Below are 16,072 nucleotides of genomic sequence, written 5' to 3'. Positions count from 1 at the left end.
AAATTTGTCTTAAATTTCATTGCAGGTCTCAATCTGCATTTTAGAAATAATGACATATTCGAGATTTAATTAAACAAATTATGACATTATTGTAAAAAAGAAAAAAGAGAAGGTATTGTATTGCTTGGTATACTACCAAAACTAAACCATTTTGGCTTTATATATGTTGTATGTTGTTGTTAACACAATATGATTTGAGCAATGCTACTTCTTCGTCTATGATATTTTTTAGGTTTGTTTTCTTTAGAAGGTTGTTTGGGCAAATGTCATGGTATTCAATAGTTTAAATTTTCGTGGGTTGCAATCGATAACAAAGAAATTAGAGTTTTTTGTAAATATTGTATTTCCTACAAATTTATTGGCTAGTGCAACAGATTTTATAATGCTTGGTTTAGGGGACATGGTTTGACATTCTTAGTCCTTGAAATGCATTACTAATTATCCTTATTCCTTAACTATTTCAAAATTTAGGCTTTACTATTTTAGTGTCACAAGAAAGTACTTTTTTTTTTGTATTGGATTCACTATGAATAGAAATATAGAATCATTAGAACAATGAAAAAACTTTGTATCATTTCTTTTTTTTTTTTTTAAAGAGCACCTCATAAATAATTTTGATTAATTGTTTAATTTATGTCAAATAGATACTTTTCAATTGAGATCTCAGAATGTAGTGATTTCAAGAGGAAAATAAGACATTTTTAATTTCTCTTATGAAGATGGTGTTGTTTTAGAATTCACTCTCTAGATTGTATCAACTGCTGCAACTATTGAGATTTCTACATTGGAGGTACTTACTACTATTATTTCACTTACTAAATTGGTATATTAAAAAACTAATCTATTTCATGCAATTGTATCTTGACGGTTACACTTTTGTCTTCATCCAAAGTGCTATCATCCATTACCCTTTTTTTTTTCTCTAATTCTATTTTCCTAGCAATAACAATATCAAAGAGCGGTAGAAAAGATGGTTGGCATGTAATGATCTTTAGTTCTACAATTATATAGTTGATGTAGTGCAAGTAGAGTAGCTTTCTTTTTTTAGTTTGTTTTGAAGTGTTAGTTATGTAACCTAACTATGTTAAGTCCGAAACTTCATCTCTAATAAAATCATGTGATTGATAGAATTATCTAAAAAAACAAATTTTACGTTATCATTGTTAAATTTCATAATATTTATTGATTTCATGTTTCATTAATATCTATCATACCAAGAAGTGTGTCTCATTTTTATTTCTGAAATTGTTATAAGTTAGATGTCATATTAAAAAGATATATTAATAAGTTGATACTACACCAAAAATCCATCATCTTTAATTTTTAAAGCTTCCTTACAAAATAAGAATATAATAGTAGAAATGAATTTAGTAAATTGTGAGTTAAGCTTGCATATATAACGACTTTAGTTTTTACTTTAATCTTAACCATTTTAGTATGTAAAATGTAATATTTATGCATCGTATTGAAATTATTAAAGGTGTAATATAATAGAGAATTAATTATTCTAACCAAAATGCCTATTTGATCTTCAGGCGGGTTTAAAACATTTTTATTTAATTAAATATTTGCGACAAATAAATATGAAAAGATTAAATAGAAACCTTTTTTCAAGCAAAAATTTAGGTAAGGTGATAATAAAATTAAGATTAATTATGTTTGATATTAATGCATATTATTTAATTAACAATAATTTAACGCTTTTATACATGGGTATTATAAAATCGGAGTTTGTTTTATTTAAAAACCAAAGTCAATCATAAAGGATTATTTCGCCATCTATATATTTCCTTTTCTAATGTTTATAAACAATATTTTTCAAATGAGGCACTTGCTTAAGCTATTTATAGTGTTCACTTAAAAGATTTACTAATGTCAATCATCTTTAAAGTCGGACAGTATTGGCTCCAACTACTAATATTATTGAAGTGAATCATTACATGTTCTCTTTAAAAAACAATGAGATGATACCTATATGTGCTTATACAGTTATGGTTTGTAATATTAATTAGCATAACAATCTTCGTTTTGTCTTTTAAAGCAGATGCAGAACTATTTTATTCAAACACAACTTTCACAAACATAGATAAATAATATTCATCCATAACTTATTCATCACATAGGCTATGTTTGGTTCATGAATATACACAGACATAGACACAAATACATGGACATTGAAGACATAGACACAGTAGGACACAAAATTTTTAAGTTGTTTGGTAACTAAGTACAAAGACAAAACAATCATATGAAAATATCAATATCACCCTTATCACAAAATACCACCACCATCTTATTTCTTCTCTACCACCGTTTAAACAATCACTACCACTACTAGTTCTCTATTACCATTAACAACTCTTACATTAATAAAAAAATTAATCAAAACAAAACAAGACAAGATCTACAAGCCTTAATCAAGATTCAACTAAATAAAAAAATGAAATATACATTTTTCGTTTTCTTAAAGGAAAAAAAAAAATAAAAAACCAAGAGAGGAGATGCAGTTAGGAATATAGGTAGAAGTAGAGGCAGAATGCAACGGTAGAGGCGTTTCTGTAGAGGCAGCACCAGCGATTCTGGCAAAAGTGATGGCACCGGTGGTTCTGTGATTCCAAGAGGCAGTAGTGGTAGTGGTGACAGATCTAGCAAAGACAGCAGTGACCGTTCTTTAAATTTGAGAGAGATAGTGGTGGTGAATCTGGCAGAGGGAGAAGAGAGGCAATGGCTATGGCGGTGGTGTGAAGGAGGAACATGGCCATGGAAGAGAGAAGATGGAGGAAAGGACGTTGAGGAAGGATTTTCGGGTTAGAAACACAGAATAGAAAAGATAATAAAAGAAAAAAAGGGATTAGGGTTAGATAAATTAGAGTCATAGTTGGAATTTCAAAAAAAAAGGGATAAAAATATAAAATTTTGTGTCTCAATGTCTCAACTCAAAGGAGAGACACTAAAAACATATATTTTACGTATACTTATGTACCACCGTGCCCATAAAACATATGTGCCTTAACAAACAAACAGTGAATATATGTCACCGTGTTCATATCTTTAGTGTCCAAGAATACTAACCAAACGCACGCATAGTAAAACACATATTTAAATTTAATTAAAATATATTATAATAATTACACACTTAAATAGTTGGATATTAGCACCGCAAATATCTTCGCTATCAACATATTTACACTACAAGAAACATCGTTAAAATTGATGGCCAAATCGATGGCTAAGCTGTCGATAATATTAAAAATGGACGGCAAAATGGACGGCGGAGATGGTTGCTATTAAGCTTGTCGATTTTTCAAAATTCTAATAAAATCGACGGCTAGTGTAGCCGTCGATAATAATTTAATAAAATCGACAGCGTTTCCGTCTATAATATGAGTTTGGAAATTTTACCTTCTTAATAAAATTGACAACATTACCGTCGATATTATTATTTAAAATCGACGCCACTTCTGTCGATATTTGATTCAATAAAATCGACAAAAGAGCCGTCGATTTAATTATTTAGAAACCGACAAATGCTTAATAAAATCGACAACAAAGCCGTCGATATTATTATATAAAATTGACAGAGTTTTTGTCGATATTTGATTTAATAAAATCGACAAAATAGCCGTTGATTTAACTACTTAGATAGCGACAAATTCTATGTCTGTATTTCGTTTCTTTTGTCCATTTTAAATTTAAAAAGCGACAATGTTGCCGTCGATTTTAATAGCTATAATTTTTTTAAATATGTTTTCTATTTGAAAATTAGTAGACAATTAATACAAATAAACCTTTAAATATAGAAATAATATTCATACAAAATATTACATAAATAAACTTCTAAATATAAAAATAATGAGTTTACAAACTTATCAAAATAATAAATAATCCTCTAACATAAAAACTCTAAACAAAATAATAGGTATTTTCACTAGAGTAAAATAATAGGTCCTTTTATCCACGTATTCTAATGCTTGTACAAAGAAAATTTAGCATTTGATTCGTCTTAACAAAGTTACGTGGAGCAATAACTTTCAATATTTTAAATTAGAAACAATCAAGATGACAGAAATAAATTCACAAGAGATGGTAAAAAACTAAAATGTCCTTAAAAAATCAAAACAAAAATCTCCAGTTTCTTTAACTAAAAAATAATGATAATACACAATTTAAAATTTAAAGACCGTTATTATAAAAAAAATTAAAAACGGTTATATTAGATAAGACTAAGAAATTAAATGGAACCTGATTGTCATGGTACCAATTTTGCCAACTAGACTTTAGAGATAATCCCAGAGCTTTAACCCAATACCGTATTCCTATCACTGGTATTCTCCCATCTGTGTCTCCACTAAAAAAGAAAATAAAAAAAAAGGATTTAGATTGATATATTTATGATACTCAATTAATCATATATGTTAAAACATAATCATATAATATATCAAACGATAGTTTCATTCCATATGCAATCTATCTTTGTTACCATTACCATTACCTGTAAATCAATATTTTAAGGCCACCCTTGATGAGTTTTGTGTAGATTGGTAGGATCGAAAATACAGAGAAATTGTAACTCCTCAATATGGAATCACTAAAAAAGAAATCCAACACCAAAGGAATAATTAGTATTTAATAAAAAAAATTTGAAATAATTAGTGTATACAAAATTCAAGTAGCTAGTAGTACTGAATTATGCCTAGAACATATGAAATCCATTTCAGACCTTATGCCTAGAATGCCATGAAATTCATCTTCCATGCTTCGAACCATATATTGATGGAATTATATGACAGTGGCAATTTGTGCTCCTGCAAATTCATAAAACATGTTAGGATCATATGGAATCAGCTAGTGAGGAAGGTGAACAGTATGTTAATAATGTTAGAAATGATAGTGATTGCAAGAGAGCAGCTTAATCCACTTTGAATAACATATTTGAAAAAACAGAATTGACAGATCAAGGAACAACAATGGATGAAAGAATCTCCTATTATGAATGATTATCTCAATAAATAAAAAACTTACAGTTATGAAACCCAAATTGACACCACAAATTATCAGCCATGAGGATGAAAAAGCAAGCTTGCAAATAAAAATTAAGGATATGAAGCTATAAAGTGTTGATGATATATCACCATCCAGATGAGTATTGGATTCCTGCTCCATGGATGTGAAGCATGATGAAAAACAAAGGTTATCTGCCGCCTCATCACCTTGTTTCTCTTTCCTGTACAACAATAAGAGATTATTGTTAGATTATTACAACAGAAATTTTCATTTGTTACTACATTGACAAATTAAAATTCCTGTCTTGGTTTGTGAAACCATTCTATATTTATAGTTGGTTTCTAGATAATTCGTTAACATCCAATATCTAGTATCACATATACATGTATTTCTTCTATACCGTAAACCAATTGTTCGTGTATTCAATTGGATTTGAGAAGCATTCTTTGAAACCTTTCAAAAGACTTTAAAAAAAAAGAAAGAGTTGCCATTTAGCTATTATATTATAATTTTATTATATACACCCTGGCTTGACTCCTCTTTCAAATCTTAGTCTTAGGTTTTTGCTAGCCCTTTTCTTCTTTTTGATTATATCCTCGTTTATATCCATATGGTATAATCAATCTAAAAAAATTCGTTCGACCGAAGAACTGAATCTTTGCAACGAAATATTGAAATTTGAGTGATCTAAATGGAATTTTTATTTATTGTTGAATTGAATATGAATGAAATACAAATACGTTCTAGTTTTATGTAATATCCATTTTAATCACATGTCGTAAACGGAAATATCCTACAAGGTTCAAAGTTAAAGTTCTTAATATTTACATTTACAACATTAATAGACTCTAATCAAATAATATTCAAATTAGATCTATATTATAATGTAAAAAAAATATTTATGTTATAGATTGAATGAACAAAATAAAATACAACAAAAATAATACCAAAAAGTTATTGAAAAAAATTGAAAACAAAGATTCTTTTTAGTTTAGTAAAAAAAAATAGGAAAAACATCTTTTAAATAATGAATCTTTTTCCTATTTTTTTTACAGCTCTCAAGTAATCTTTTCTATTTTTTTTTTTTACTAAATCATATATTTATTTATACTTTGATTGCATTTAATTTAACCCCGTATTTATGAATATTCAATTAATAGAATCAGAATTCAAAACTTATTTGTTTCTCTTTTATGTATTTTCGTTACCTAAGTATATTATCTTTAGCCGCACATATATTGTGGCGAGTCAAACTAAACTAGAAACTAAAAAAAAAAGACTATTTCCTAAATTTGTTAAGTTAATGATCGCCTTCTATGGATTCACCTATATAAGCCGCAGCTAAAGTAGCAAAAATAAGGGCTTGAATACCGCTTGTAAATAATCCAAGGAACATGACAGGTATAGGAACTACTAAGGGTACTAAAGAAACAAGAACAACAACTACTAATTCATCAGCTAATATATTTTCGAAAAGTCGAAAGCTAAGCGACAGGGGTTTTGTGAAATCTTCTAAGATGTTAATTGGTAGAAGGATTGGAGTTGGTTGGATGTATTTACCAAAATAAGCTAATCCCTTTTTCGAAAGACCCGCATAGAAATATGCTACTGATGTAAGTAAAGCTAATGCAACAGTAGTATTTATATCATTTGTGGGTGTAGCTAACTCCCCATGAGGTAACTGTATTATTTTCCAAGGCAAAAGAGCCCCCGACCAATTTGAAACAAAAATAAATAAGAACATAGTTCCAACAAAGGGAACCCACGGACCATATTCTTCTCCAATCTGAGTTTTTGCTTACATCTTGAGTGAATTCGAGGACATATTCAAAGAAATTCTGACCAAAAGTGGGAATGGTTTGCGGATTTCTAACAACTAAAATGGCTGAAACCAATAAGATAGCAATTACGACCCAAGAAGTTATAAGTACTTGGGCATGCACTTGGAACCCCCCTAATTGCCAATAGAGATGTTGACCTACTTCCACAGAAGATATCTCATATAATCTTTTTAATGTGTTGATGGAACATAATAGAATATTCATATTGCCTTCAAAATAAATAGAACTTGAAATGAATTATTTTGATTCAACCATCTATTTTTTCAATTGTCTGTTAAATCTTTTATTTTGAATATTGACTAATCACTTAATATTTCTGGGTTTTTTGTTTTTTGCGCGATTTAGTAAATTAGTTATAGTAACCGATTCTATAAATCTATGAAGTTATCAATGGAATAATTTATTTTATTATTAATTAAGAATTTCGTATATAGCTAGAACGACCTTCACAAATTGCAAATACTAATTTGTTAAGAATTAACCGAATTGAAGCTATAGCATCATCATTAACTGGAATCGAAATATCCGCGAGATCGGGGTCACAATTTGTATCGATTAAACAAATCGTTGGAATTCCCAAAGTGATACATTCTCTAAGAGCGGTATACTCCTCTTGCTGATCAACGATTATGACAATATCGGGTAAGCCAGTCATATATTTAATGCCACCCAGATAGGTTTCCAAGTGCGATAACTGTCTCTTCAAAATAGCAGTATCTTTTTTTGGCAAACTATGGATTCTGCCCGTTTTTTGTTCTATTCTCAAGGACCTGAACTTATGAAGTCTCGTTTCTGTAGTATACCAATTGGTTAACATACCGCCGAGCCATTTTTTATTAACATAATGACACCGAGCTCTTGTTGCAGCCCGTGCTATTAAATCCGTAGCTTTATTTTTTGTGCCAACAATTAAAAATTGTTTCCACTTACTTGCTGCATCAAAAAACAAATCACAAGCTTCTGATAAAAAGCGAGCAGTTCTTGTAAGATTTAGAATATGAATACCCTTACGTTTTGTGGATATATAAGGTGCCATTCTGGGATTCCATTTTCTAGTACCATGGTCAAAATGAACTCCCGCTTTCATCATCTCTTCCAACGTTATGTTCCAGTATCTTTTTGTCATTGATCCCCACAAAAAAAGAGACAGGGTATCCTGAAATAAGAAAAGTTTTGTTCCGATGGAACCTTCTCTTTTATTGAAGATTGGCTCTTGATACATGGTCAGGCCATTCAATTTTTTTTACTTTTTTCTTTATTCTCTTTCAAAAATGTAATCAAACACCTTTATTTAAATTTAAGAATTATAAATTCGAAAAAATAGGCTTTTAGCAATTATCAAATCTTCGAAAATGATTGCTGCAACGTATCACATAAATTCTTGAAATTAAAAAACAAATTCTCTATGGTGGAACAGGATATCTTTTATTCTTTTCTCGAGTAAATTCTTTTTTTTCGGAGCAATCTTAATAAGTTGTCTTTGCTTTGAAGGCTGTGTTACCCTTTTGAATCCGGTACTAACGGGTATCATTCCTCCCAAAACAACGTTCTCTTTCAGACCTTTCAACCAATCGATACGACCTCGGAGAGCAGCTTTTGCTAAAACTCTAGTAGTTTCTTGAAAACTCGCTTCGGATATGAAACTTTGGGTATTCAAAGATGTTTTTGTTATTCCCAATAATAGAGCTCGGTAACAAATTACTTCTTCTAAGGCACGTCCCGCTCGTTTAGCTCGAAACAATCCAATTAGCTCGCTGAGTGAAAAAACATTAGACATTCCATCTTCTGAAACCAATACTTTTGATGTTATTTGGCGTACGATGATCTCAATATGTCTATTATGTATATGCACTCCTTGGGATCGATAAACCCTTTGGATTTTATTAACCAAAGAAATTTGACTTTGGACAATAGTTAGCTCAGTACAAAGAAAGAATCCCCAAGGAATGCCGAGAATTTTGGTTATATGTTCGTTCCAAGCGTCAACCCTCTTCCCTAGGTTAATGGATATTGAATCAATCGAACGAACTTCTAATACCTGTTCCACTTTTGGAAGACCTTGGGTTATATCACCTGATCTCTATTTTTCATATATAAATGTTACTAATATATCTCCTTCAAAAAAGATTTCTCCAAAATGTCCATGAACTGTTGCTCCTGGAGTCGCCAAATAGGTATTAGCCGATCTTATTAATATGGAACCCATTTTAACAATTAAAACTTGTCCCGATTTTAATTTTAGTTCTAGTCCATTTTTTGTTTGAGATAGACATACATTTTCACAAATAAATTGTCCCAGGCTAATTATTGTAATCATTTTTTCACAATATTTAGAATCATAATCATGATGGAGAAAATTCCAATTCAAACGGAATGTATTTAATTTTATGTTGCTGCATGGATCGGGCTTATAAATTATCTCGGTTTCGTCCATTAAAATTTTTTTTAATGCTTGACAAGTTTTTTTTAACTTGTCAAGTTTCCAATTTTTATTCATCGAGATCTGATTATGAGTTATTAAAAGGTAAACTGAATAAAAATTGGAAACTTGAAGTGCTATTCCTACGGGACCTAATGAATTCTTAATTGGAATTTGAGGATCCTTTTTTATTTTTTTTATTCTCTTTTTTATTTTCAGCTCGTTGTAGTATTTTACATTGCTAAAAGGTCCTATTTCAAAATAATCATATGATGACAAAATTATCAAAAATTGGCATTCTGTATTTCTGTTCAACAACACATGAATCGTTTCATGATTTTGGATATGTGATTGTTGAATTTTTTTCTGGAAAGAAATAGGAAAAAATGGATTAATATTGATTTGATCTGACTCATTATCCGAGATCCATTCTGAACCGGATGGATCATTTCTTTTTCTGATATAGGAAATCCGTGATTTCGTTGGATCAATTCTTAGAAAATCTCCAATCAGACCATTTATATTTACTTCAACAAAAGAAGCACGAGATTCTTCTATCGAAGAACTTTTTTTATCTCGATCCCAATTCAATACTAAACAAGTTCGAACTAATTGAATGCTTGTATCAGAAATTTTACGAATTGATTTTCCATTTCCATAAAGAATATAATTGAGAGCTTTAAGCTCCAAATTATCCCTTTCCCGGAACAGATCTTGTGGAAAAAGTTTTACTAAATTGATGCCGTTTGTAATTTCATATAGAATTACAGGTCGAACCAAAACAAAATACTTTTTCTTGATAATTGTGATCCATTGGACAGAGATCCAATTTTTAATTTTTTTTATTCCTTTGAATCTTTTTTTAACCTTTCGGGTTGTATCAAAATACCACTGTGTCGGTATACCTTATCCATTTCGCCAGAAAAATGGATATCCCCAGAAAATATTTGTAATTCAATCTTTTTTTTTTCTTCTCCATTCGCACCAATCCGCCTACTCGACTTCTTATATTAAAAGTGATTGGTGTATTTGTTTCAATAATACTGTTGTTCCTTACCATTATGGAAGAAGGTTCGGATAAAAGATGCACTTCTTCGGGAATGAAAAAAAAATCGATCTACTTTGATTTAGTATTTTGGTTTACATTCGTTGACTCCTTCATATTCAATTAAATCCTCTTTTTTAAAAAGAGGGGGGGTTCCAATAGTCTTATATTTCGGAATTCCCGAATTTTTTGTTCTATATTGAGGATCGTCGAAATGAGCAAGGATACTATTTCTACGAAAAATACCATTCACAGGTATTTCAATCGAGATATCGGAAGAAGACGTTAATTGTTTGTTAGGGTCTTCAATCGATTGGAATGGAAATGGCATGATGAATCTATTTCGTCGCCTTTTTGCCAATAAATCTGAAGTTATCGGGGAAATAATAGGATGTCTAAAATGAGAATTATATAGAATTGAATTGAATCCTGATTTAGCGTAAGGTTTTGAACTAAACAATTTATGTCTTACTAGATTTAGGTTATTTTCGACAAAATCATTATTTAAAAAAGAGTTAGAAATAGCTTTTTCTCCAAGAGAACGAGAATGGGTGTGCATTTGGCCTTGATCCTTGAAGAGTGAAAAAGATAAGTTACTCCACTTATACGACTTTCCCGATAATATCCATAAATGACTTGTCTTTGGTAAGATATGTATGTTACCCCCATTAAATTCAGATGCATGATATACATCAGTACTCCAATGCATTTCTCCCTGTGAGTTAGAATAAATATATCTTCTAACTTTTTCCTTCAAATTGAAAGTGTATGTTCCCGCGCGAATCTCGGCAATCACTTGCTCTGATTCTACGTATTGATTATTTTGAACTAATAAAAAGCTTTTCGGTGGAATTCTAACATTATGTAGAATGTCATCACTTTCAATAGTTACATATAAGTCTATATAAGATAAAAAAGCAGGATGACCGTGACGTGTACGCGTGGGATAAACCAAATCTTGATTGAATCTTATTTTTCCATTAGACGGAGCTCGCACGTGTTCTGCAGTACCTCCTGTGAATACTCCACCTGTATGAAAAGTTCTTAATGTTAGTTGAGTACCAGGTTCTCCAATCGATTGGCCCGCAATAATACCTACAGCTTCGCTTAATTCCACCAAGTTTCCATGAGTAGGACTCTGCCCATAACACAATCGACAGATCCAAGATGTATTCGTACAAGTAAAAGGGGTTCGAATAGATATTGATTGTGTTTGAAAATTTATTAAACGATTAATTAGTCCAATCCCAATATCTTGATTTCGAATGGCAATACATCGCGAACCTATATATATATTGTCTGCTAATACACGACCAATTAATGTTTGTATCAAAATTCTTTCTGGCATTATTTCATTCTGGGTATTTATAGAAATTCCTCGAATGGTACCACAATCCACCCGTCGTACAACAATGTGCTGAACTACTTCAACAAGTCTGCGAGTAAGATATCCAGCATCTGATGTTCGTACAGCAGTATCCACAACCCCTTTACGGGCTCCATAACAAGAAATTATATATTCTGTTAAAGAGAGTCCCTCGCGTAAATTGCTTTGAATGGGTAAATCAATCATTTGTCCTTGTGGATCTGACATTAATCCTCTCATACCCACTAATTGGTGTACTTGAGATGCATTTCCTCTAGCGCCTGAGAAAGACATTATATGAACTGGATTTAGGGGGTCGGTCATCCTAAAATTGGGACTCATTTCTTGTCGTAAATATTCACTTGTAGCATACCATATCTCAATGGATTGGCGTAATTTTTCTACTGCATGTACATTTCCATAATGATGGTGTTTTTCCAAAATAAAACTTTGTTGTTCAGCATCTTGAACAAGCCACCCCTTAGACGGTATGGTTAAAAGATCGTCGACCCCTAAGGAAATGGATGTAACAGTAGCTTGCCGGAACCCCAAAGTTTTTACTTGATCCAGTATATGTGATGTATATGCCATTCCGAAGTGATCTATTATTCTACTAATAAGTCGCTTAATGGCAGTTCCACCGATTACTTTATTGTGAAAGACCAGATCAGCCCGTTCTCCCATAAGTACCTCCATATTCTGCTCAGTGGGATTAAGTTCAACAATGGGTTTTAGTCAATGGTTTGAAAACTTCCGTTCTTTGCTTATGTTGATTCGTGTAGAAGTTTATTTAAAAAACTAAGATGCTACCCGATCCTAATTGATCCTTGAATTCAAATCCGCATCAGAAATTGACTTAACTAGATACTATATAAATGGGCTCGACAAAAACCTTGTATAGCTTCCTCGATTTCTCGATAAAAAGAAATATGACCAACAGTAGTTCGAATGTATATACAACGAATTTGTTTTTTTATACTTCTTACTACTATATAATGACCATAAATCTCATGATAGATACCCAACGGTTCATAATGAACTTCGATAGGAGCTTCTCTTGAGGAAATAACGCGCTGATCTAGCCGCCAGCGGAACCACAAAGGACTATCGAAATTTATTTTTTTTTGTCGATAAGCTCCAATTGCATCATAGGAATTACAAAAAATGGGTTCTTTTTCTTTTTTCGTATATCTATTGTTATTATTGTAAATCCTTTCAGTTTTCGAATTTCTGCGATTACACGGACTATACCTGTTTGCACTAATACCTCGACGATTCCCGCTCGTTAATATATAAAGCCCAATAAGCATATCTTGAGTCGGTACAGAAATAGGATCTCCCATCGACGGAGACAATAGGTTCATATGAGAAAACATAAGTAAACGAGCTTCCGTTTGGGCTTCCAAAGATAAAGGCACATGAACAGCCATTTGGTCTCCATCAAAGTCTGCATTGAATCCCTTACAAACTAATGGGTGTAAACAAATAGCGCGCCCTTCCACTAAAATAGGTTGGAATGCCTGTATGCCTAATCTATGCAGAGTAGGCGCTCTATTTAGCAAGACGGGATGCCCCTGCATAATTTCTTGAAGGATTTCCCATACAATCGGTTCTTTTTCCCGAATTTTACTCTTAGCAATTCTCATGTTCGAAGCAAAATGCTTTCGAATTAGACCACGAATTACAAATGTCTGGAAAAGTTCTATTGCTATTTCGCGAGGTAATCCACATCGATGTAATGAAAGTGATGGTCCTACTACAATAACAGAACGCCCCGAATAATCAACCCTTTTTCCAAGCAGGGTTTCGCGAAATCTTCCCTCTTTACCTTCAATTATATCTGAAAATGATTTGTAAACCTTATTATGACCATCCCTCATCGGTTGCCCGCGGATTCCATTATCCAGAAGCGTATCCACGGCTTCTTGTACCAATTTCTCCTGGCACATTACTAATTCGCTTGGCGTAGATCTACTTGTTGTTAATAGATCGATAAGAGTATTGTTCCGATAGATAACTCTTCGATAGAGTTCATTAATATCTGAGCTCATTAGTTTTCCCCCATCGATTTGAATAATGGGTCTCAATTCGGGGGGAAGAACTGGTAAGAGACATAAAACCATCCATTCCGGATTTATATTTGTTCGGATAAAATGTTTAGCTAAATCTATACGTCGAACCTTATTATGCTATGCACCTTGCAGATTTCCGTCTGTTGCAACTGTGGTCTGATTTTCCCATCTGCGCCAACTATAAATCTAAAGAAGCATAGAACAAATGGAAAACAAACAATAGTACATGAAAGGCAACAATGTCAGCCCCACATAACCAGAAACATATGGACCAGACAACCAAACATGAGCCAAAGCAAAGGAGAAACAACATGTGCTTGAAACAAGCAAGTGATCCCATAATAAGCTGGAAAAGTCTATTGCCGACCAACCTTGCTCAATGCCAAACCGACTGCCAGACAACTGTATAGAACATGAGTGATCCCAAGAACAAACAAGAACCAGTGCAGCTGCTCAAGACCCTCATATGAAACAAATGGCTCGTGCCCCTGCATTCATTCATTTATTAGTATCTTTTACTAATAAATGTAATTTCTAACTCATAACTGAAAGCTTCTTACCACAGGGCATTGATTGAATGGACCACTAATTAGTCCCTTTGGAATATCAGTTTCATCAGGGGAAAAGGATGAACCTTCGGGCATGAGATTCTGGTTCGTGTCAAGGTCTTTTTCAGAACAAATATAAAACTCGCTATTGAACAATGATGATTTACACATATTTCAGAGATCCATCTTGCACTTTATGCCAACAACAAAGAGATAAGACCAAGTAGCATCAACTCTAGCAGAAAAGAACAATCTAAGTCAAGTACCATGTAAAAAATCAGTAGTATCATATCATTGATTATTATTAAAGTGCTTGTTTTACCTTCCTTAATCTTTTCCAGTGATGCAAAGAGAGCCTTCCTTCTTGTCTTCTTCAACCACTGCACAGCCAAGAAAAAGAAGCTTCATACGTTCACAAGATTCAACAAATTACTTGTGTTAATCACCCTTCCATTTATACACTTCACCAACCCTAAGATCTGAAACTGCCTATAATCTATTTTGCAGCACATTATGCAATATGAAGTAACATTGATTACTGTAACTGAATCACTTATATCATACACGTAATCTGCAACTAAAGTTGTAGTACCTTTCCAAAGCGGTAGATGGAGCGCTCAACGACGAAGCAGACGAAGACCATAACAGTAATAACGGAAGCAACTGAATATGTTGGCGTCTCAGCCAGAGAGCGACCTCGTCGAAGCGCCTCCGCCATTATTACTAACTCTAACTACTCACATCAACACAACATGGATTGAATATAGTAGTGAGGAGTGCCGAGTGAAGGAAGAAGGATCCAGGAAAATTCAAAATGGAAAGTGGAGAAACATCTAATAATCCCTCGGCTTTGAAGAATTATTAAACTTAGTCTTAGCTCTTAAAATAAAATGGAACCAGAATAAACATGATGACCAGGATTTCTAGATTTAAAAGATAGGATATTACAATTAGGTTATAGTTCACACCTGAAATAGGGGATTTCCAAATGAAACTGAAGTTGGCTTTGAAAACGATACCTGTTCTTGTGATCTCGATTGAGAGAGAACGGAGAAGGACCAAAGTAGGAGGAGCGCGGCAGCAATAGAGAGAAGGAACGACGGCGGCACGGCAGCAGCGGAGCGACAGGCGGCGCGAGCAAACGGAGTGACAGCGGCGCAACCGTGACGCCGGCAGAAGAGAATGAGGGTTGTTTCTGAGCTTGGTGGCGGATTGATGAGGAATGCAGAAAAGAAAATGATAAAATGAGGGTTGGTGAGGAATTTGGGGGAAAATGGTGTTTCTGGACTTGGAGGCGGGAAGTGGAGGCGGGAATGGTGTTTTTAGCAATAAAAATCGACGGTACTGTTGTCGCTTTTAATTTAAAAAAAAGCAACGGTTTTTACGTCTATTTTATGCATTAAATCCACACCATTTATTTGATTTTAGAAAGTAATCTAGGCCGTTTAAATTTATCGACGGGAGCTTTGTCGATATTTTAAATATAAAAATAGACGTCACATCCGTCGATTTTAAAATAAAAGTATTTTCGCCTTCCAACTCGTCGACACTATGACTATAGTTAAAGAAGGTTTAATGCAACATAAAAAAATCGACAGCCAGGCTGTCAATTTTATTAGTTTATTTTTAATTATCTTTTTTTTAAAATATCGACAGCAAGCCGTCGAAAAATATCGACGGGAGAGATAGCCGTCGATATTTTGCGTCCAAAAAAACGCTTTTCCTTGTAATGTTAAGAGATACTTCCAACATTTTCATTTCACCGACAACAATGTAT

General features: G+C 32.8%; 1 pseudogene; it reads right to left on the bottom strand.

Moving 5' to 3' along the window:
* Nucleotides 1–4,105: 4,105 nt before the first annotated feature.
* On the bottom strand, nucleotides 4,106–15,052 carry LOC140180764 (MLO-like protein 4; annotated as a pseudogene).
* Between the last annotated feature and the right edge of the window lie 1,020 nt (nucleotides 15,053–16,072).

Source organism: Arachis hypogaea, chromosome 17 (genome assembly GCF_003086295.3).
Source record: "Arachis hypogaea cultivar Tifrunner chromosome 17, arahy.Tifrunner.gnm2.J5K5, whole genome shotgun sequence".
Taxonomy (NCBI): Eukaryota; Viridiplantae; Streptophyta; class Magnoliopsida; order Fabales; family Fabaceae; genus Arachis; species Arachis hypogaea.
Note: the sequence above shows the minus strand (reverse complement) of the source record. Positions and strands in the feature narration are given on the sequence as shown.